We start from the raw sequence: 21,946 nt of genomic DNA, 5'->3' as shown, positions 1-21,946 counted from the left end.
CTAAAATGTTATTACAAATAACAGTCTGTAAGCGAGGTATGGTGGCGCATGCCTGTAATCCCAGCACTCGGGAGGCTGAGGCAGGAGGATCATTGTGAGTTCGAAACCAGCCTGGGCTACAAAATGAGCTTGAGGCCAGCCTGAACAGCATAGCAAGCCTCTGTCTCAAAAACAAACAAATAAACAACAACAACAACAAAAAAAAAAACAAATAACTGTCTCTAGGTCCTTAGTCTAAATTGGGGTCCATGTTGGGTCCCTTTTATTTATATGGACATCAGTAGCACAAAATAGATACTGGTTCTTATAATAATGAACTTTGCGTAGATTTTATTTTTATTTTGTTACATTTCCCCCACAATGCTGGGGATGGACCCTAGAGCTTCATCTATGCTAGGCAAGTGTTCTGCCACTGAGCCACACTCCCAGCCCAACAATTAACTCTTCAAATGACACATGCATGCCTTCATTGGTCCATGCCTGCCCTCTTCTAAATAATTCTCTATTTATTTTGCTTGTAAAAATATCATCAAGGGCTGGTGATGCGGCTCAGAAGTAAAGTGCTCACCTGCATGAGTTAAGCAGTAGATTCAATCTCCAGCACTGTATGAAATAAAAATAAAGCCCAGTATACTGGCACCCATCACTCTTGGAGGTTGAGGCAGAAGGATCACAAGTTAGAGGCCACCTAGGTCAACTTACCAACTTACTGAAATGCTGACTCAAGATAAAGTTTCTAAAAGTTTGCAGAGGTAGCTCAATGTAAAGACCCTGGGTTAAATCCCGAGGACAGTCAATCAATCAATCAATCAATTAACCACCATCAATATTTAAAAACCTATATAACTTGAAAAGGAGCACTAGATAACCCTAACATCTGTCCGTAAGCTCACCGCCCACAATAAACAACTAAATGTGTGTAGTTTTTAAATGAATCTCACTGACCAGAATTGATTTAATCACAACTCCTATCATACAACACATTCTTAACCTTGGCCTGTATTTGATCTTCTATCAGTGATGTAGTTCTGAATCATTTATTATGTTTTCATTTTTTTTTTAAGTCTTTGGATCTTTTTTCCCCCAGTGGAGCTAAGAATTAAACTCAGAGCCTGTGTACACTACGCTTGGACTCTACCACGGAGCCACACCTTCTGCCCTCAATAAAATTCTTAATAAAATTAACATTAACCCATTAAGAAAGCACATTAAATGTGAAATACACTACCTGTGTGTTCCTTAACCGGTGTAGTAACAGCCTTGCACTGTGTACCTGTTAGAACACAGCTCCTCGGAAACACTTTAAGAATTAACATCTCGTTACATCCTGCCACAATTAATGAACAGCTACATGCTATGGCCTTCACTCACTGTCACCTCTTTCTTTACCTGTGTACTCACTCTAATGATAACAGCAGGCAAGGGCTGGGGATTTAGCTCAGCGGCAAAAGCGCCTGCCTGGCAAGCGCAAGGTCGTGAGTTCGGTTCCCGGTACCGGAGAAAAACCAAAAAAAAAAATAATAACAGCAGGCAGACCTGGGGTGCAAAAGAGCCCAAGAGCAACACGCCTCTGCACCCAAGTCCCACGGAGGCAATAAATTAGGTTTGCCTTTATAACAGACATCAGAGTTACAGGGTTTACTCAAAATCCTTGGTTCAGGAACCCCAGGGTAAGTATTGGTGGCTTCAGCTTATGACATTTTTTCTTTATTCCTTTACACATTTGTTAATTGATTTATTCATTGATTGGTTCATAATTAGTTATCAATATTCATGAAACCCAACAAAGCGAGAGTTTTCAGTCTCTCTCCCCGAGCTGATGCCCCAGTCACCCTTCCCCAGGGGTTCCCGGCCACTCTGCACACGCTCTCCAGGACGGCACCTTCCCTTAGTTCTTCCTTTCTCCAAATTTTAAATACTTAATGAAGAACATCCAGAAACCTCTCCTTTTACTCCAGTGACATGTTTTCCCTTTTTCCTGATTTTTTTTTCTCAGAATGTCAGAAACTTCTATCTTTATCAATGACAGAATGTGTAGACCAGCAGTGATTTAAAAAAAAAAAAAAAAAAAGAAATATTAAACTACAGTGTTTCCTCCGTCACCTTCTCTTAGTGGATCCCACTTGTTCCTAATCAAATGCAATTTAAATTGGTCCATGGCTTATTTTTCCTAATGGCTCATACTTTAAGTATTATTTTATCTTTCATTGACTAATCATTCTAGGGGTTGTTTGTATCTATAGCCCCTTGTGTATTATTTAATTACCAGATTAATGTAATTCTTTATCTATCTTCTAAGTATAATTAAGAAATGAAAATACATCAGCTGTACAAATTTAAAACAATATAACATGAACTTATCTGTGAATTTTAAACAGGGGCCTGGACCTCAGTTCCTTTATATGGAAATCAGTCATGTCTGAATGGCTTTATCACAATACTTGCTTCATAATTTATGTTCATCCCTGGTCCATCATCCCCTGTCTCTTATGATAAAAACATATTCATTCCTCTTCTATTCATAGCTGGGAATTCCAAAGACACCACTTAAAAATTCTAGTAAAACATCTGTCAATCTGTCCCTGACCTCAGCGAGAAGCAGCTACACCTTTGTTGGATTCGTCAACATTCTTACCACCTAATAATTCTCAACAGAGGACTTGCATTATGTTATTTCTGTGAAAATCTCACCCCTTTTTTTTAGAAATAAGAAAAACCATTCACCAAAGTGTGTGAGTGCATGCACGTGTGCGTGTGCGTGTGTGTGTGTGTGTGTGTGTGTGTGCACTTCCACGGGATCCAGGAACGTATTAATAAAGGGACATGTTGATAAAGGTCCTCGTTTTGCTGCATATACTGCTCCTTGCATCCCTCTCCTCATTCATTCCTTTATAGATATTTAATGAGTTTGTTTATTATACATTTATTCAATTTGCTTCATGAGTTATTCATCAATTCACTTACAGAGGAGTCATGAGCTGTGAAACTAAAATCAGCACCTCGAGGTGCTCCTGAGGCCAAGCTGCAGACCCCTTGCCACAGTGGAGGGACCGGACCTCTTTGGGGGGAGCGCAGGTGTCCGAGCGGCGTAACGGACATCTCCACCCCCTCCACGTCCTCACTTGGCATTTGCCATGCATGACCCACAACCATTTCATTACTTAATTGGCCCTTTGCTCAAGTAATTCATTATCTGTGAGCTCATTAAAGATAAGACAAGTAAACACTACCAACATGCCAGAAACCCAACACAACGGCACTGATTATTATATGCACCTGCTCCTAAATTGTGCACCTAAAGTGATGAATCATACTGTACTATTTTTATGAGTTTGGGAGCATTAAAAATATTTAAAATAATCTTTGTTTCAGTACATCCTTTAAAATTTAGTGTGTACTATATCCTTTTGTCTCATGCATTTATTCCCTTTCTTTGATTTGTCTACTGATTGACTAATAACAATACAATCAATGCCCACGGATCAGAAAAATATGAAAGCATGGACCCCTCACTACACCCTTTATGGCACGATGGCAGTGCTGTCCAATAAAAGTGCAATGCAAACCACACATATATGTACTTTTTAGGCTCTGTAAAAGCTAGATTTTTAAGAGGTAAGTGTGGTGGTGCATGCCTTTTAATCCCAGCAATCAGGAGGCTGAAGCAGGAGGGTTGCTTCCAGTTTGAGGTCAGCCTGGCTATAAAAATACTTATTGAATCCCTGACTCAGAGAAAGAGAGGAGAGGGAGAGGGAGAGGGAGAGGGAGAGAGAGAGAGAGAAGGAGGGAGAGAGAGGGCAGGAGGGAGGTAAGCAAGAAGGAAGGAAGGAAGGAAGGAAGGAAGGAAGGAAGGAAGGAAGGAAGGAAAGAAGGAAGGGAGGGAGGAAAGATTTTTAAAAATAAAAATAAACAGGTAAAATCAGTTATCATAGTATATTTTTGACTCATATCTAAAGTACTATCATGTTTCAGTATGTAATTCATAGAAATACTTGTAGAAATATTTTACATTTTTATATTTAGCCTTTGCACTGTGTGCGGATTTTACAGGTGGATCACCTGTTCAGAGAGTCAACAGAATGGGTCAGTAGAGGACAGTTTAAAGCAAATGTGGTATAAAGTTAATGTGGAATATTACAATGCTAATGAAAAGGACTGCGCTATGTTTTAATGGAATTAAGTTGTGTTCAGTTGGAATAATCCCTCATCATGATCTTTGATAATTTTCACATTGTCTAATTGGTCCTTGCAATAACTTCATGAATTTTTTAATTCTTTCTTGGTAATAATGAGGATTGGATCCCGGGCATTCACAGTGAGCTACATCTACAGCCTTCTTTTACTTTTTATTTTGATACAGGATCCTACTAAATCCCAAAATTGCCTAAGCTGGGCTCGAACTTGCCATCCTCCTGCCTCAGCCTCCCAGAATGTAGGCAATGTAGGCATGTACCACCAGGGCGAGCTAATTGTATTGTATGAAGTTTCTTCCTTCTTATAAGGGATACAGACAACACCTAAGAAAAAACAAACAGCCTACACAAAGAACAAGAGCTGTGACAGTCACCTGCATCGATCTCTGCACTCCTGAAGTTACCCTAAGCTCCCCGTCAGTGCCAAAAACCTAATCAGCTTCACTTTGTAGAATAAAACACAGTGTGAGAAAGGGGAAGTCACCAGATTAAAATACCAGATCTGAACGCTTTAAACGAATGTGAGTTGTAAAACATTGCTTAACCGTATGTAAGTAATCCCTGGCTGGGGGCTCTTCCCGACATTGTACGGCTGGCCCTCTCCCACCCTGCTTCCACGAGTGGTGCTCCAATTTCCATGGACTCATTCAGTAAAAATTTTCAGTAACTCAATGATCACCATTGAATTGATCCCCTAAAATAAGACGGAGTGGTAATAAATGTAAACCTCTGCTTATAAACCGTCTCTTCATCTGACCAGCTCCCTCCCGACCCACCTGACCTGCCCGGCAGGAACTACAGCTGCAGTGGAGGGCAACAACTGTGTCTCCAAAGTCTTCCGCTCCCAGTGGGGTCGCTGCGGCCATCCTGCCCAGGTAAGGCTTCCCATGCAGAGGACAGACAAGCTCTCCCTGGAATGCATGATAAAAAGGAGTTACATCTCATTGGGATGCTCTGCACCTTGACCAAAAGCACTGGGTTTATGGACCACGGCCATGTTTTCAGGAGTGAAGGTCTGCCTTTCACAAGTGGACACAAGGCCAATATCATCATCAATTTGTAGAAACAGTAGGTTGTCATTTGCCAGCAAATATTCCCATAACTGATTTGAGCCTGGCCTTCGCAGGTACCAAGGTAATTAGCTACCCCCATCTCCGCACGCCTCACTAACACCTGCCAAAGAACAGACCTTGTCCTTAAGAGATACACCTGTGATAAAATTACAAGCCCTGCCTCCAGGCACCGTATCACCCTTGCACCATGTAAGCGCTATTATCTATTCATCACTTTTGAAGTAAATCATTGAATAGGAGGAGCACCCCCAAACCAGTATTCAAGACAGAAACTACAACTCTTGACGTTTTGCTTTTCTCAGTCATGATACATGATACATGATACATACATACACCTTCAACACTGGAGGACATGTCACACAAGCTGGAGCACACATTTGAGCTGGTACTAACTAGCTAATAAATAAAATGAATAAGCCCGTTTCCCATTTTCATGAATCAGTGGCTTTTTTTGGCACTGCCACTCAGGTATGTAGAACTTGAATCATCACAATATTTGTTTTATATCACATCCCCATCACTGGCCCACAATTAATCTTCCTTTATATGAGCTACGTGTTTTTCACATTTGTCATCCAAAATACTCCCATGAACCAATCAGCTAACCCAACTAAGGGAGCAGCCACTAGCCACACGATTTTGAAAATTTAAATTAATAAAAATGAAGTTAAATAAAAATTCAGTTTCTTGAAAGAAGGAAAGCAAAAATATATATATACATATATATGGATAGCTGGGATAATTGTACTGCTGATGTCTGATGGTATATTGAAAGATACAGTTAATGCTTAAAATGTTTTATATTTTGACCAATTTTGCATGCTTCTATCTGGTAATCTGAGCAACTGATTTTAAGACAATATGCAGTGGAACAAGCATTGGTGAATTCCTACCATCTTGTCTAGTGAAACTCTGAAGTGTCTCTAATGTTTTTTTAATAATTATTTTTTTATTCTCTTTAAAGGTTTGAGCAATCTTCCATTCTTACATCTGGCAATCTGAGCAATTTAGCTGAAGATAACAATATGTAATATAACAACCACTGTTAATTACTATCATTTTGTTTTGAAACCCTGTATCATTTTTAATGTTCTTGCTTTGTTTTGTTTATATCTGTGATGTTGGTATTTTGCTATTGTTCTTTTTTTTACTACTCTCCTTAAAATTAAAAACATTCAGTTTCTCACGCACATTAGTCCCATTTTAAATACTCAGTAGCCCAGACGGCCTCACACTAGACTTACTGGACAGAACAAATTGTGAGGCATTTCTACTATGGCAGAAAGTTCAGCTAGAGAGTTCTAATACTCTGGAACTTTTTTGAATGAACCTAATTCATGATACACTATAATCTTCAGTTCCCTTTTATTTGATTTCATCATTTCTCAGGAAATTTTAGGGCTGGGGATATAGCTCAGTGCCACAGCGCCTGCCTGGCAAGTGTAAGGTCCTGAGTTTGATTCCCGGTACCAAAAAAAAAAAGAAAAAAAATTCACTGAGGAACTATCTGAGTTACTTGCCTTATCAAAGACTAAGTAGCCTAGATCTTTATTTGTAGACCAGTGTTTAAATAAATTATGTATACATACACAAGGAAACCCAAAACAGGCAGCAAAAAGAATGAAACAGGCCAGGTGGTCTTTCCGGTGGAGAAGAGCACAGACGGAATTAACTGCAATCCTTTCATCCCCGGCCCTTTCTTAGCACAAGTCCTTGGTTGGGTCTTTCATTTCTTTCGTGCATTTATGTAATTGTTTACTTCCAGTACTGAAATCAACATCCAACACCAAGGGTGCATGGCTAATTGCTTCACCAACATTGTTGCAAATGGATCTTGGAGGTACATAATCAGAATAATCATAATTCTAAGACAATGAGTGCTGATTTTCCTCTGATTTGGTCTTCAGGTCTAACTCAGGAGAAGGACTATCAGTCCTAGCCCGGCCACGACGGAGATTCAGGGGAGATGGCTGTGAATGCCTGCAGCATGCTTTGTCCGGGACGTTTCTTTATTCTGCCACCAGCCCGCTGCCTAGGACACATCCCCCAGCCAGGTGTCCTGCTCATGGTGAACCTATTTATCCTGGGAGACACCCTTAGGATTCTTTTCTAAACTGTGTGCAATTTACTCCCACAGGACAACCACTCTGTTTTTTTGTTTTGTTTTTTTTGTTTTGTTTTTTTTTTGGTTTTTCTCCGGTACCGGGAACCGAACTCACGACCTTGTGCTTGCCAGGCAGGCACTTTGCCACTGAGCTAAATCCCCAGCCCCAGGACAACCACTCTGTAGGAGACCCCTGACCTGGAAAGAGCTTCGATTCAGGTTTGTTGCTCACACAAGACACAGCAAAACACAGGAGACAGCAGAAAGAGTTCATTACTTACAGACCCCAAGAGACTAGGGCAGCCAAGAGAAAGAAAGGACGCTTTATTTGGGTCCACAGTGAAACCCAAGCAGATTTCCCGCCAGGAGCTGGATTGGAGGGTTGAAGGTGTATCCTGCGGGTTGCGCGGGGGCGGGCAGGGGGAAGTGTCTACAGGCTGTACCTCGCGGTCCCATAGGGAGGTGCCTACCAGGAGGCAGTCATGAGCCTCCCCTGCTGAAGCACTGGAAGGAGGTGGAGAGCTGGGAAGAGGGTTAGGGTGACTGAGGCCTGTCTTTGCTCTGAGGAAGTGCAGATGGATCACAAAGCAACAGGAGAACTCACTACCGTGCGACTGTGTCCCGTGTCAGCCCTCTTCTGATTGACCCATTAACTTCTCCACCCCTTCACTGGCTCATTCATAAATACTCATGAGCAAAGCTGCAGCCAAAGCTTCTGGAACACCGCCTGCTACTGGAATCTTCGTACGGACCTTGTGTACCCAAGGGAGGGTCGGAATCCTCATGTATACTGCGTGCACACAGGAACAAAGACGTGTGCAACAGAAAGAAGCGACCAGAAACATTAACAGCTCGGGTCATCTGTTCGTGGCTTCCCCTTGTAGAATTGAAATAAACTTTGGTTTGTTTACAAAATAATATTAGCTTCATTGGTCTAGCCTTGGCCCTTACAAGTCGTTTCTGCTAAGATATCATGGAAGAATGCCCATTAATGCTAACTGATTCATAGAAGACTACCAATGCCTTACTTCCCTCTGTGTATCCCACTAGGGAACTGCCTATACAAACCAGAGTACGGACATTAGAAGTGGAATTCCATTACAATACATGAAAGAGCATAGATATAGTTGTTTCAAGGCTGCTACAGTTTGGAGAATAAGTATAAATTATAGATCATGATATATTGTCTATCTTAGTCCATGCTTAACCTTCTTTGATTTTGTTTATCTCTGTACCCATTTATGTGTAATAAATCCATAAACAGACATGAACCCATCACCAACTCAACAGTCATGAGAACCTTGTGGGATATACAGGACACACGGGTGGACGGAGGACACGTCCAGAGAGATACAGAGGGAAAGTACAGATGCATGGATGTGGTGCTTTCCCCTTTGCGTATTTCCTCCACAGAGGACAGCGGAGCGATATTTTGCTTAATTTGGTCCTGGTTATGCCTAATTGGGTTAATCGTCCTTGGTTCATGACCGTCTCAGCTTTGATTTTATGTACAGAACCATTCATGTTTAATAATGCAATAAATGCTCACCCACCAGTCACCCAAGCTCAAAATCACAGACGCCGTTACTCACAGGGGTCAGGTCCATCCCACTGCCCACTGGGTCAGGTCCAAGGTCGCCTTCAGGAGTGCAGCATCACTTTCACGGCGAGGCTTCCTTTCTGTGGAACACAGGGTAGATATGAAAAAGGATAAAAAAAAAACAAAAAAAAAAAAAACAAAAAAAAACCCTACATGACCACAGGTGAACAGAAGAGGATAAACTATAATCTTCACGGCACAGTTTCCCCCACCGGCTCAAGCACAATTCTCAGTATTTTATTTCTTTATTCACTTTTATTGTTACAATGAATATGCATTCATTCACCACCCAAATGCAAAACAAAAGCAAGTACTATTACAGAATCTGTCTGTAAATTTCATCAACAGATGAACCAATGATATTCTTCCTGACACGCTCAGACACGCAGAATGAAATAATAATGTCCGATTCCAGATGTGATCACATTATTATTTCCTAGTCTCCCTTTTTATCTTTTAAATACAACAAGCACAGATGACCCCAGCAACAATCCCGAACAAAAACATTTTTAGCCCATCCAATCGATTCTCACCCACAGAGGTAGAAGTCTTATTCTGTTGTTCACAGGCAATAGTTTCACAAAAGGGGCTACATTTTAACTCTTACTTCAGAAAATGGCATTTTGGTGGCCCCTGAATGACTTTTTTTATTTTGTCATTAAATCATTTAATTCATTTTTAATCATACAGCAAATACACTGACGCCACCAGCCAGACCAAGAGCAATGACATTCCGTGCACCCACATCCCACCCCCAGCCTCCCCAGCTTAGAGCTCACAAAGGATTGAACAACCCCGCACAAAGGAAGGTAGGGAGCACTTCACAGGGGTCAGTGGGTGGGAAATTCGGGTAGGCCAACAGGTAGTACAAACTTTTAGCTCTGCTGTAGTTGTGGGGATCCAAACTAAGGCAGGGAGACTACAGTTAGTAATGCATGCTTGAAACTTGCAGAGAAAATGAATCCTAAGTTTTTGCCATGCCCCCCAAAGAGATAATCAGGGGAGGCCACATGATATACCAATGGCCAGGGCGTGGTAATCGTTTCACAATGTATGCAAACATCACGCGGGAAGTCTGTACCATTTTTATCTGCCAATTGAATCCAGTGAAGCTGGAGGGGTGAGACACATTCCCATCAGTGGTCTGTACTTGGTGCTCCCTAATGTTACTTCTGTCACCATTTTTACCTACTGAGGGGACATCAGCAAGCCTGGCTTTCACCTGGCACAGCTCCTGTCTGCCAGAGGATCCCCAGAGTGTCCTTCTGAGGGACACAAAGCCATGCTGAAAGCCGTCGGGAGGCCTGCTGGGTCATTTCTGCTCATTAATGTCAGGTTAGTGGATGTGAATCAGTCACAAGGCTTTCCCCAGCACACAGGCTCAACTGTTCTATTCAAGGCCTTGATTACATTATTTCTTATTCCTTTATCATTTTTAATAATAAAATTAACAGCCACAGGCCACTCTGAGCTCTTTCTTTATGTCCCTCGGTGGTGGCGGATTAATCCCAATTCTTGGCTTCTCCCACACCCTTCCCCGGCACTGCCAGATCTCACTCTTATTTTATGTGTGGCTAAGACCACTTGTGACAAATCTCGCCTGGTCCCCTCTTCGGATGTCCCCCAAATCACCCCTCTTCCTCCCTAACCCTTTAGCAATCACTCCCAAGTCACTCGGACAACTTCCCTCTCCCATTTTACATGTGTAAATATTAACAGGGGTGCGTATTCTTAAAATATTCATGGTGGGGCATGGCTATAATCCCAGTACTCAGGAGGCTGAGGCAGGAGGATCACCACAAGTTCGAGGCCAGCCTGGGCTACACAGTGAGTTCTAGGCTAGCCTGAACTACATAGCGAGACCCTGTCTCCAAAAAAAAAAAAAAAAAATCTTTTCTATCCATCAGTGGCTTTCGGGCCCCATGCAGGATGGCACAGCTGAACGCCAGAAAAGTTAAACTAAAAGAGTGAACGACACAAGCTTGACTTGTAAGCCCACCCACCCTGGTTTTCGAAAAGGACTCCAAACTAGACGCTTGTGCTCTGTGTCACGCCAACTGTCACAAGGCAGTTCAGCCCCGTGGCCCGCACACACACTCTGGTACTGCAGTGCCCACCTACCAATCCAACTTCGATCTCCAACTGGCCAGGTGACACCGGGAAAAATGACTAACGTCTCCCTGCCCCCCTCCCACCTGCAACAAAGCAACATCGCTTGTCCCCAAGCAAAGTTCGTTGTCCTTTTCTCGCCAAGGTCAGGCACATGAAAGCCCTCCCGTGCCATCCCCGGGCCCCTCCAAAGTCCTGTTCCCTCCGCAGCAGCGCCCGAGCTGTGGTGCTAGACAGACAGACGGACCAGGTTCCACCCCAGCAGGCACTCACGAGCTGTGTAACTGCAGAGACGTGACCTGGCCTCTCTGTCTTGTGCCCCGACTTGTGCGATTTGCAGAATGAGGACAGCCACGCCCTCCTGGGTCCATCGTGAGAGTGAAGGACGATAGACCGACCGATTGACCGACTGACAGACGGATGATGGTCAGAGAGACCCATTCGCAAGACCCCAGGCAGCTCCCGCCCTTCACACCCGGCCTCCCCAGCACCCCACCCCGCCTCCTGGCCCACCCCTCTGGCCACACCATGCCCACTCAGATTGAACAAAGGAATTATCTCGGTGCTCAGGCCAAGCATTTTGGAACATATGGGCTTGGGCAGGAAACTGTTGGGGTCTGTTATTTTTTTAGACATTCATATCAACGTTTAAACAAGGGCCCTGGAAAACAGAAGTCCAACCATGGGGTGTACTTTGGAAAACCCAAATCCCAAGCATGGAAAGGAGGCTATTTCAGAGGAGTCTCCACTGTGAGATTCTTGAGGTCCACATTGTTCCCAGGAAACCCAAGGAGCCTCTCTGACTGACCATGCAGTTTCCCTCCCGGCCCCCCGGATTGTGCCCAGCAAACTGGTCTCAGGGCTGCCCGGAGACGACAAACAGTTCTGTAGATTCTGTGTGCATTGTAATGTCATCTGCACATAAACTTAGCTATTTGGGGACCTCCACAAAAGAGTCCGCAGAAGACCGCTGGCGTTAGGGGCCAGGGCCTTCCTCACTCCCCCCGCCTTTCTTCCCACCCTCCTTCCCTCCCAGAGCCCCCAGCTAAGGGCGAGCCCCCTCCCCGCACCAGGGAGTATTAATATTGTACCTTCTGTACCCAGCACGGAGTGTCGGCAGCATGTGTTAGCATACATTATCTTGTTTGATCCTCACAACAGCCCTGTGAATTAGACATAATAATCATAATTAGCCAATATTTATTGAATGCATACTCTGAACAGAGCGCAGACCCCCTGCTTCGCGCAAGGTGGCCTTCCCTGGGTGTGGAGACCACCCACGGCTTCAACCTTTCTTCCCCGAAAATGCTTTCAGGTCACTTAGTGCGTGCCAGGCGCGGGGACAGGGGCCTGGGGACCCAGGAGTGTACACAGCAGACAGTCCTCGGAGGAGGAACATCCCCATGGGGGGAGACAGGAACAGAGAGCTTGCAAAATACACAAAGGCAGTATGGAGGCCAGAAGCAAAGAGACGAGACGGAGCAGAAGGGAGGAGGCCAGACACAGCGGGGAGAGCACCCCGTGCAAACAGTGAGAGCTAAGCAAACACATTCCAGGTCCTACTTTTACTTTATACGTGGGGAAACTGAGTCTCAGAGTGGTGCGGTGACTTTCAGCATCACGCATGCAGCTCGGGCAGCGTGGCCCTGTAGGGGAGCGGGGGCACTGTCTTTCTCACTTAGTTCCGTGTATCAACTTTGCAGCGTGGGATCAGAGGACGTGGGAGCATGTAATGCGATGCACATGTGTCATGTGAACGGACTGGCACGACAGATGCCCCAGGAGCAGAGGACACCTCCCAGAGGCCCCAAGTGTTCCTCATAGCCATGTCAGCCCTGCCTCCAGGAAGAGCTGCAGGGCTCGCCCAGATTCTGGAGCCAGGCGATGCCGAGGTCACGGCTTACATGCGACACAAGCCAGGGAGCTGGCACCCATGCAAACCCATCTCCTGCCACCGGGCTGTAGGGATCCACTGGCAACCCCTGGACCCCACCACACACGGCCACATGCCTCCAAGGCTCAAGGTGCAAGGGTCCTGGCAGGGGCACGGGAGGAGGTGACACACCCTCATGTTCCGCATGGACGCAGTGCTCAGCACCACCCTCAAAGGACCCAGTGATGAAACGTTTCTAAAGCAACAATCTGCCTTCCCTAAATCAGATAGGGCAAGAAGTCTGGCGAGAAGCTGCAGAACCGGGGTGCTGGGCCACCGCATCTAGGGCCATGAAGTGCAGCTGAGTCTCAACCCAGGAACTTCGCCTTGGAGAATCGGCACCGTACACCTTGATAAAACCAGTATGGCAGGGTACTGACCAAAAAAAAAAACCAGACCTGAAGATCAGTGGGACAGATTAGAAGAGGCAGAAACAACTCCAGACGTACTTGGCCATCTCTAAAAAAGTTGCCAAACACATTCACTGGAAGAAAAATAGCCTCTTTAATAAATGATCCTGGAAAAACTGGCTTTCCACATGCTGAAGATTAAAAGTGAACACATATCTTGCACTCGTCACCAAACTAAATTCAGAATGGATCAAAAATGTGAATATTAAAACAGAAACATTAAATCTGCTGGAGGATAGAATAAGCACAACTCTTGATATTGGCAAAGACTTCTATAAAACCCTAATCACACAGAAACAATCACAAAGAACCAATAAGTGAGATCTCACCTTATTAAAAACCTTTTGAACAGCCACAGAAACCACCAACAGCGTGAAGAGACAACCTACAATGTGGGAAAAAATGTTTGCCAGTTGTTCCTCTGACAAAGGATTACTATCTAGAACATATAAAGAACTCAAAAATATCAGACCTTTCCGGGTAGCTTTCCTGAATTAAAAGCATCATACCACAGTGATGTATGTGCACACATGTTTATAGCACCACAATTTGTAATAGCTAGGTCTTGGAAACAACCCAAATGCCATCGACCAAAGAATGAATAAAAAAGACACAATGGAGTACTACTCAGCCATTAAAAAGGTTAAACTGGAGACTTTTATAAGCAAATGATGCAACTGGAGACCATACTCATATGTGAAATAAACCAGATGCACATGTGTATATAGCATATTATCTCCCTAGTGTGAGAAGCTGAAAGAGTAAATAAGATCCAAAATGTACAATAGATATCATAAAGTGGGAAGAAACCTCAGGAGGAAAGAGAAACTGGGATGAAAGAATGGAGAAAAGGAGGAAGAGAGAAGCAAAAAGAAAAAAATAATACATAGATATAAAAGATAGTTAAGGTAGGCATACTACTAATTTCTCTTAGTTCCTTGAAAAGAAAGGTTTGTGCTAATATTGTTTGGACAATTGAATGTCTATATCTTGTAACTAACTTAAAGAAAACAATATGCAATGTATTAACCATTGTTACCCTCCTATTACCTTGTTTTGAAATTTTGGGTGTTCTCTTCTTTAAAATAAAAAAATTGTACCGTAAATGCCGGTGGTATGAGTAGTCACTGTTGGCATGATCGTGGTCGACGGGGTATTCTAAAGAAGATGTGACTTGCGAAGTGAACTAGCAATAGAGAAATAAACGAGGGTGAACATGAGTGAGCTCGAGGAGGGCAGAGATTTTCTAAGCACAGCCAAATACAGGGGCCAGGCATGGCAGTACCCACCTGTGAGCCAAGCCCTTGGGAGGCTAAGGCAGGAGGCCACCCTAGGCTACACAGAGTTCAAAGCCATCTTGGGCTACAGAGAGAGAGACAGACAGAGAGACAGGGGAGAGAGACACAAACAGAGAAAGACAGAGACAGGGAGAGAGAGACAAAGAGACAGAGACAGAGAGACAGAGACAGAGGAGGATTTAGAGCAAAGAGTGGCGTTTGAAAGGAAGAAGACGAAGATTCAAATCGAGGGTCTGCATTTGCTTCCTATATGACTTTGGCAAGCCCTTGCCCTTGCCTACACCCAAGTTCCCTTCTCTCTTAATGGAAGACCATAACTGCGACAACAGAGGTTACTGTACGATTGCAGAAGGGCCGGCCGTGCGGCTGGTCTCAGGACACAGGTGCAAAGGAGCCAGCGCGGAGCCGGCTACCCACTGTACCCCAGTATAGTGGAAAGCAGCAGGGACTGAGAGTTGCCACCCAGCTGCGGTACCACGACTGGGACTTGGTCCTGAGACCTGGAGGCCCACCTCTTGTCGCAGAGCCACTAAGCCTGTCCGAAAACCCTCTGCTCCCAGGGAAGCTCCCCGGGACAGCAAGCCAGCCTCTGACCTCGGAGCAGTGCTACCAGTTCTCACTCAGCCACCCGCCGCCTGCCACCGGCACCTCTGCATTGCCCATCTTACCGCATCCGGCAGCCCGCCGCCACCTCTGCGCGTCCTCATGCCTCTTGATGCAGGGCCTCTCCAGCCGGCTTACCTACCCATCTTACCTCCGCCCGGCCGGGCACAGGAATCAGACAAACCTCAGCTGGCACCTGGATCCTCAATTCTAGCGGGTCGTGGGCAAGTCACTGACCTCCCAAGGGCCTCTCAACTGTAAAGTAAAGAGATGGCACATGTGGCTGGGGTGTGGGTTCAAGACGGCATGGACATCCCACTGCCGGGCCTCGGCAAACTGTCATGAAATGCTCGTTTCCTTTGTTTCCTATTGGGCGAGGATTTATGCCGGAAAAAAAAAAAAACACTGCACCAGGCACGCGGTGGTGAGAAATGCTCCTCAGAACCGGTTGGCCGAGTTATACTGGTACGTGTGTTCCACGCAGCCCCAAGGGCCGCTTGGGGTAGTGGGGGGCCCTAGGCTCACATCAGAGAGTGCCACCTGGCGGACTGGTACCCTGCGGGGTCCCCTGTTGGTCCCCGGTCACCAGAGCCTGCTACTGGGCTGCTGAGCTGGAAGCTGTGAGATCCAAGCAGACTCAGCCCCCTGGACTGCAGGCCTCCCTCGCTAAGATGTGGTGCACACACAGCGTGAATCACCCCGGGGCCCTGCGCTGCCAGGAGTCTTGTTGAGTGGACGATGGCCAGCTGGTTTTGCCTACCCCGGCCCGACTCTGCTTTGGAGGTGTCTGGGGAGAAGGATCGTTCTAGCAAGCCACTGTGTGTTAAGAGTGTATCAGGTGTACCCCGGCCCGACTCTGCTTTGGAGGTGTCTGGGGAGAAGGATCGTTCTAGCAAGCCACTGTGTGTTAAGAGTGTATCAGGTGTAAGTCAGGGGGCAGGAGACTTCACAGGACTCACCTCCAGCCCTGAGGAGGCCTGAGAGACACACCCAGAACTTTGCTAGTGTCTATGAGAAAACTGAGGTTTGCAAGGTTGTGTTTCTAATCTAAGGTCTGGAGAGAGGGTCAAACCCCTAAATGTGGAGGCACACTCACCACACAGAGCCCCGTAAGCCCTTTGGAAGTGCGGCAGGTAGTGTGGACGCAGACTTGAACGTGCCAGCTGGAAGGGAGCTGTGATTCCATCTGGAATATGTGAATGCTGAATAGAGCCTGGATGATATTAAAGAAATGCCGTTCATTTTTTAATGGTGATAATGGCACCATGCTTACCTTGTCGTGAAAGGAAAGAGTCCCTTTTTAGAGAAACATACTCAAGAAATGTTCAGACGGTCCAAGACAGTGTCTGAAAATTGCTTGCAAACAGTCCTGCGGCGGGGCTGGAGAACGGGGGTGCCGTCCGGGGTGTGTCTGAAGGGAACAAGGGGGACCAGGATTTAACAGCATCTCTCTCAGGGTGACGGCAGTATAAGATTTAAAACTGTGATTCTGAAAACTGCATTAGTTCATCTATTATGTTGCTTGAAATTTCCCATAATAAAAGGTTTTTACATCTACAAGTAAAAAAAAATTAAAATGCGGGAGATGAGCAGGTTGGATTCCGGGGTGTGTGGGGGGGGTGGAAGCAAAACGGGGTGTACGCTCCACAATAAATTCTGGGGAGTATCGGGGGCTGATTGACACAGACAGGGGGCAGAGGGGCAACTCTCTCAAAGTCGGGTGGCAGGGAGCGTCCCAACACCCACAAGCACTCCCGCCCCTCCCACCCCCAACGCCAGCTCTCAGCCGGCCCCCCGCCCCGCAAGCCCCCCCGGGCCCTTCCCTGGTGCTAAAAGGACGTCTGTGGGCACCTCTGTCTCACAGCACAGCCGGCCACCTGATGCGTCCCTCCCTGAGATGCCAGTGCCAGTCTGGTTACTGAGACAACGCTGTCACCCGTCAGACACGCTTGAGAGGAGGACCTTAGAGTGGTGGGTATGGCCAGGCGGGGAAGGGTCTGCTGTCTAGCTTTCCAATGCCTTTTTGCTTTTGCTTTTGCTTTTGTTTTTGTTTTCATGGGGGGGTCTGTTTGTTTGTTTGCTTGTTTGTTGCTGTTTTTAGCCTTTGGGGAAGTACAAAAATTAGTGTTTCTTTCCCTAAAACTGTGTGTCAAGCTGCCCCAGCCTTCTGAGCCCTTCTCTTTGCTGTCAGCCAGTGCAGCACAGGGACCCGCCTGGGGTCCTCGCCGGGGTCCTGGGCCCCCGTGACCACGGCCGTGCCCTCCTCGTCCTGCCTTCCCCGCGCGGCCGCAGCAGCCAGAGTCCTGCTCCCTGCGCTTCCGCTTCCCGGGCGGGCGGCAGCCACTGCGCACCGCCTGCGCTCCTCCTCAGCCTCCTTGCACTTTGGGAAGCGACGCCCGCCCGCCCGCGGGCAGCTCGACCCTCCGGGCAGCCGCTGCAGGGCAGCATCGCCGTCCGGCTCCCGCCGCCCCCTCGGGCGCCCCCTCCCCGAGACGCAGCGCCCCACCTGCCCGCCCACCCACATCCGCCGCGCAGACCACCCTCGCCACTGCCAAAGCAAAAGCTCGGGTCCCTCTTGATGCCTCCCCCTCCTCACTTTCCTACGGACTCAGAAATGTGGCCCAGGTAGCCCCCTTGTGGCACCTGGGGGCGCCACAGACTCCTGGCTGGTGTCTGAAGAATTCACACTGATTCCACCGCACCGTGAGTTGGCACAAATCTTCAGTGGCCCAAGTCCTGCCGGCTGCAGAGCTCCGCTCCGCGCGGCTCTGAGTAGGGGGCTCCTGTCCCTCCCCCCACGCACACTTGTCCCTCCTCCCCGCCGGGAGAGAAGGGGCGCGGGCAGACGGCAAGTCTCCTGCTGAATACTGCTCTGACAAGCAGACAGGTGTCTGGCAGCGACCGAGTGGCCAGGAGACGTGGTGGGAACAGGGTCTTGGCAGTGGTGAAGTTGGGTTTCCATCCCTAGCTCACAGGTGGGAATCTAAGGTGAGAAAGGCTAGCGCCCCTCGGTGCGCCCGAGGCAGGCTGGGGACCCTGTGCCCACCAGTGGGATGGAGCTTGAGGCGCTTGCCCTAGGCCAGGGGCTGCCCTGAGAAGGGGTGCCCACCACTGGGAATCCAGCCTTGGCCCCTCCAAGGCTGGCTCTTCCCACCGGGCTCCCCGAGGGCCCCTGGATGTTCCCCCACGCTCTCCAACTCAACTGTCCACATAAACAAGCCCCAGCCCCCTCTGCCTCTACCTGCAATCTGCTTGCAGACAGGCAGAGCCCTCTCCACGTCAGGTTAATGATGCCATTTTCATAAGCCTCTGCCCATAGGTGCTAACACCTAATTTTGAATCTGCCCTTCAAACGGATTGGGCCACAGAGGAGCTGGGATCTCAAGCACCGCTGGGAGGTGCTTATAACTAATCAATCCATCCCCTGCCCACCCACACCCCCCAGCACTCTGCACAGCGTCGCTGAGCAGTCTTCAGCTGCAGGGTGTGGTGGGGAGACTCGGGAGAGCTTGGGCTCCGTCCTGTCTGGCCTCTCACCAGCTGGCAGTCGGTGAGTATGGGACTTTCCCTTCCTGTGCCTCAGTTTCTACATCAATCAAATGGGGACCCGAGGACTCGAGCCCCGGCCGATCGGGTTATAGGCAGAAAGCCCAGCTCGGGACCTGTGGCTGAGCCTGTACAGATGTTAGCTGCTACCACCCACCCCATCCCTTTGATCTAGAGTGACTCGTGACTGGCTCCCTATCTCTTTCCCCAACAGACCAACAGAGCTTCGGGGACAGGAAGCCGACAGGCATCTCCTCCTCCCCAACGTCACTGTTGGTCTGAGCGTCTGACCAGCATCTCCTCCTCCCCAACGTCACTGTTGGTCTGAATATCTGACCGGCACCTCCTCGTCCCCAGCACCACTCTTGGTCCGACCGTCCGACCAGCACCTCCTCGTGCCCAGCGTCGCCCTCGGTTCGACCGTCCGACCAGCACCTCCTCACTCCCAGCTTCTCTCTCCTCTCGGGTCCGAGCCCGGGGAAGGTAGGTGCCCTGTGGGGTGAGAAGGATGAATGCATGGAGGGTGGCTGGTCCCCACAGCCCAGGCAGTGCCGGGACCCCTCCCCAAGCTGGTCCTTCGAGCAAGTGGCAGGGAATTGTTATGTGCTTTTGTGCTTTTATGCTCTACCCCGGGTGCTGCGATATACACTGCAAATTCTTGGTTTACTACATGCAGAAGTGGTCTCTGCGTGTTGTTTTCTGGTGCCCACTGCATCTACTGTGAGCTCCCCGGGCCGGGGGCTGCCTCCGGCTGACTTGATTTGCGCGATCAAACCGGCAGAGGGGCCTCTGCCAGGAGAGGCTCCGTTTGCGCGCGCAACGCGACGCAGGGTCTTAGAAGACCGTGCTGTGTCTCTTGTCACGCTTGTTACGTGCGTCTCCCCCTCCTGCAGCCCCAGCGCCCACTCCACAAGCACGGGCGAGGTGTCCGACGTGTGCCCGGTCCTCTTATCTCTCTGTGCCCTCCCTCCAAGCCGGTGAGAGAGAGACTCTCATCCCCATGTCACAGGGGAAAAACCGAGACTGAAAAGTGAAGGGAATTTGCCGTGGTCTTGCAGCTAACAGAGCGAGAACGCAGCGGGTCTGCCTGGTTGGGAAGCCCCCAGCCCTGGGGCTGCTGCCGCGCCGTGCTGCTCGGGGCCAGGCAGCCAGCGGCTCCCACGGAAAAGGCAGGGGGCTTTGCGCAGAGAGCTTTCTCCCTGGCAACTGGCGAGGGGCCGTATAAAACCTAACAGGGCTCAGAGCTGCTGAACAGATAAGATAGAGAGCAGCTTGGGACGCGAGCACCCTGCCCTCCCGGGGCTTCTGTCCCAGGAGGGCGAAGGGCTCTGTCCCGGGTCAAGCCTGGGAGAGGCGTCCCAGACAGGTGTGGAGGCCTGCAAGCCTCTTCCCACGGTGTCGGGGTGCTATTCAGCACAGCGCCCGCTGAGAGGACTGAGAAGGTTGTGAGCTTGCTGCCTGCGCAGATCTGAGGCCAGAGGGGTCAGGGGCTGCTGTGCAGCCAGAGAGGCCGAGGGGAAAGACGGGGAGGGCTGCGTGGAGCGGCTTGGTGTGCAAGCCTCTCGGTGGGGGCAGGGAGGGAGGGAGCTCCCCGTGGCGGGAAGCATCTGAGGAGGGAGAGAGGCTGGTAAGTGGCTGTGGAGCTCGCACAGCCAGGCCTTTGTGAAGCCCCCACGTTGCTAAGGTCAGAGGAAACCAGTGCCAGGTGAGGGCGAGGGCTCAGACCTTCGCCGTGTGCCTCGCCCGGGTTACACAGGAAAGGTGCAGGGACGCTGGGCAGAGCGCTCGTCCCAACAAGGCGGTGAGGGGGAGGTGCAGAGGATGGAGGCGTATGCGTGGGGGAGTGGGGCTGCCCCCCCACCTCCCTGTTAGGAGAATGTCACCCCGGCCCAGAAATGCCAGGGCAACAGGTTGGCAAGGTGGTGCAGGGAACAGAGAAGGGGCTGGCAGTTTGAGGTGTTGGCCAGGCCCAGGAAAAGCAAGGTCACGGCCTCGGGTCCAGCCCGCTGCGGGGCTGAGACTGGGATGCACTGGAGACTTGTGAAAGCCCCCTCACCAGGCCTCAGGGCACAGGGGCCCGATGTGCGTGAGCTCAGCACACGCCTGCATGGACAGCAGCCTCCAGCAGCGTTCAGGGGTTCGGTTCCCAGGGGCTGCAGGCGGAGGGGGCCTCCCTCCCAGGACCTCCGCCAGACAAGCCCGTGCTGTGTGGTTTCTAAGGCGTTTGTGGTCTTTGTTCCCCAGGCGGGCACTCAGCGGTGTGTGTGCGCGCGTGTGCACGCGAATGTGCACGGGACAGTGGCGAGGCCGACCAGGGCTGCTTGTCTGTTAAGCGGGGAGGGCAATCCCCAGGGGCAGGGAAGCACCCCCACGGTGCAGAAGGGTTTGGACCGGGCACACTGCCTGAGGAAAAGAGCCCCCACCGCGGGCGCCCATCTGCCCTGCTCCCACAGCCCACCACCCGCTCGGGCCACCAAGCGGGGGCAGCAGTGCGTTGCGGGTGAGCGCGCGGGCACAGGACCAGCAGCCCTGGCCGACCACCCCGCTGGCTTTCTGGGTGCCTCGGGGTCTGTTGTCTTGTCTTGTTTTCATGTGTTAAAGAATTGATTTGGAACTCTGACGTCTACACGCGTGCTGCACCGCACCCCTGCGGGACGGCACCGGGACGGGGCGCAGGGGATGCAGGGGGCGCAAGGGGCGCAGGGGCGCGGGGCGCCCACGTGCAACTCCTGAAAACACATTCCTGCCCGCAAATGGGATCGAGCGTGCTCTAAAGAGCCGCGGCGAGAGTTTGAAATGTCACTTCCCCGGGCCCCCGAGCAGGAGCAGAGGTCAGAGGGCAGCAAGCCGCCTGGCCCTGCCCGCGGGGAGGGGACACGCTGCCCCCTGCACCCCAACGGCGATTCCTCCCGATTCGAGCACGCAGGGGACTTCAGAAAGCGGGCTCAGCAGTCAGCGTCCTGGCGACTGCGGGGATCTGGGGACGGCGGCAACAGCCGCGGCGCGAAGAAGCCCCCCGCTGAGGGCCGAGGCCGCCGGAGCGCAGAGCGCTGCGGGGGGCGTGCGACCCCGGGCCC

At 49.4% G+C, this 21,946-nt stretch overlaps 2 long non-coding RNA genes across 14 annotated transcripts in view; both read right to left on the bottom strand.

The window, feature by feature from the left end:
- LOC102021044 overlaps window positions 1-14,798 on the bottom strand; it is a 51,107-nt gene extending 36,309 nt beyond the window's left edge. For 3 of the 9 annotated variants that reach the window (XR_001232104.1, XR_001232106.1, XR_001232107.1), the window contains exons 1-5: window positions 14,523-14,798; window positions 13,752-13,807; window positions 12,171-12,242; window positions 8,963-9,050; window positions 4,970-5,104 (exon numbers count right to left, since the gene is read on the bottom strand). This is a non-coding gene — a long non-coding RNA (uncharacterized LOC102021044). The other 6 variants (XR_001232103.1, XR_001232108.1, XR_264790.2 and 3 more) reach the window with 5 other exon arrangements.
- A 22-nt stretch (window positions 14,799-14,820) lies between these two features.
- The window catches only part of LOC102020378, a 12,666-nt gene continuing 5,540 nt past the window's right edge, over window positions 14,821-21,946 (bottom strand). For 2 of the 5 annotated variants that reach the window (XR_264784.2, XR_001232102.1), the window contains 4 exons: window positions 19,213-19,361; window positions 16,638-16,734; window positions 16,420-16,536; window positions 14,821-15,578 (listed from right to left, as the gene is read on the bottom strand). This is a non-coding gene — a long non-coding RNA (uncharacterized LOC102020378). Of the gene's footprint in view, window positions 15,579-16,419; window positions 16,537-16,637; window positions 16,735-19,206; window positions 19,362-21,946 lie in introns of all 5 variants that reach the window. The other 3 variants (XR_264785.2, XR_264786.2, XR_264787.2) reach the window with 3 other exon arrangements.

This window comes from Chinchilla lanigera, unplaced genomic scaffold (assembly GCF_000276665.1).
Source record: "Chinchilla lanigera isolate Chin_1 unplaced genomic scaffold, ChiLan1.0 scaffold00137, whole genome shotgun sequence".
NCBI classification, from domain to species: Eukaryota; Metazoa; Chordata; class Mammalia; order Rodentia; family Chinchillidae; genus Chinchilla; species Chinchilla lanigera.
The sequence above is the reverse complement of the archived record's forward strand: the minus strand, read 5'-3'. Positions and strand labels throughout refer to the sequence as shown.